The sequence below is a fragment of the Natator depressus genome, chromosome 20, assembly GCF_965152275.1.
Source record: "Natator depressus isolate rNatDep1 chromosome 20, rNatDep2.hap1, whole genome shotgun sequence".
NCBI classification, from domain to species: domain Eukaryota; kingdom Metazoa; phylum Chordata; order Testudines; family Cheloniidae; genus Natator; species Natator depressus.
The window spans coordinates 16,037,881-16,039,577 of record NC_134253.1 but is presented as its reverse complement, the minus strand read 5'-3'; positions in this window follow the sequence as shown (position 1 = coordinate 16,039,577).

Here is a 1,697-nt window from a genome sequence, read left to right as displayed (position 1 = left end):
ACCCTTTCCCTCACCCACCTTGTCTCTCTAATAGCCTTGGAATGACATGGGAGTTTGTTCTCCTGTCACAGACTGTCCCCTGAGAAAGCTCTATCTACTGCACAGACAAGCCTCATCCTTATAGTAGAAAACTTCATGGTGCCTGAGAAATAGGCCCTGTCAGCCACAACCCTAATCCCAGGGATTTACCTGATATTTTAGATATACTGGGCCCTGGCCACTGAGCCCCTGGAAGAGAAGGACTGCGACCTGGAACCTGACTTGATGTGTTCACGTTGCAGAAGTATGTACACAGCGTCTGAAGGCAAACAACAAACAACACTTCAATGGTCACTGAATGAGGGGCCTGTGGGAAAAAATAGTATAATTGTGCAATTAAAAACTGTGTCAAAATGCACGTGCACAGTACTCAGACTCCCTGAATCCTGGCATTTCCGAACTTTCCATTGCTCAGTTTTGCAAACTTACTAATTGTTATTTTAATGCAGATTTTTATATATTTGTTGGGCGTCTAAAGATATAAAAATACAGACATCGATTCATATCATTGTCGTGCAAACATCCCCATTTCATTGTTTGTTTTTAAAGAAAAAAGTACAGGACTAGGTTCTGGCAATTTCTGTATTGAGCTGTAAAGAAAGGTATTTTTAAGGGTTTTGAACTGTCGAAACAGAGGCCCAGAGATTGTCTCACACAGGGAGGAGTGGGTGATGCAGTGCACACTTTCCCAAGCCAGCAGAGTTGCTGGACCCCAAGAGATTCCCCCTCTATTCCTGAGCCAACCTTTGCCAGAAGCAAGCAGACAGAAGGACAAAAGTAGCTCTCCATTTAAATAAAGGCTCTTGTAATTTCCTGGGTAAACTGGTCCCTTCCATTCTTTAGCTGACTATTACTCAGGCTCTTTTCTTACTGGCGAACTTGAATTTGATTTTTCTACGTCATGGCCAGTCTTTATCGTCTCTCTTGTAAACTTGAATATGCCAATCCCTGAGAGGACGTACTTTCTTGTTTTTTCCTGATTCGGCAATCATAGCTCTGGGGATTGAGCTCCCATTTAAGGTACTTTTAATGATGACCCCCAGTCCTTTATTTCATCTATCAGGATGTTCAAAGAGAGCAGCTACCCTTCACTGAATGCCACTGCTCTGACTTTGGATTCCCTTGTAGAATGTGTGGGGCTGGGGTAGTTGTCTCAGCTGGATTCTTAATCCAGAGGAAAGACGCTCTCCCCTGTTCAATCAAGATCAGGAATGGCACATAGATTTGAGAGAAAAAGTACATTTTACTTTTACTCTATTTTCTTATTTCTCAAAAGGAACAGTACAACAAAGATAAAAACATTGTGAATAATCAATATAGGTATTGATGTATCTTGTCTGAAATGGGACAGCTGCTCTTCTACTCTCGGGATGGATGCCATATCAATAGATAAGATAAAAAGACAGGCCTAACTGAGAGACTGAACCCATATGAGGGCTCCTCATATTCTGCTCCTCGGTTACATGAGTACGTCGCTCCCCGACTAGGGCCCAAATCTGTGTAAAGAAGAGTAAATCTGGTCCCGAGGGAGTATCGAAGAACTTCCAAACTGTATAAGGAGGGTGGTTGAGTCTAAACTATAAAGACAGTTCCAAATATGGACCGCAGTTCAGGAAAGCAGCCTTATTCATCCAAGCATATGAATGATGTAAGAAAAT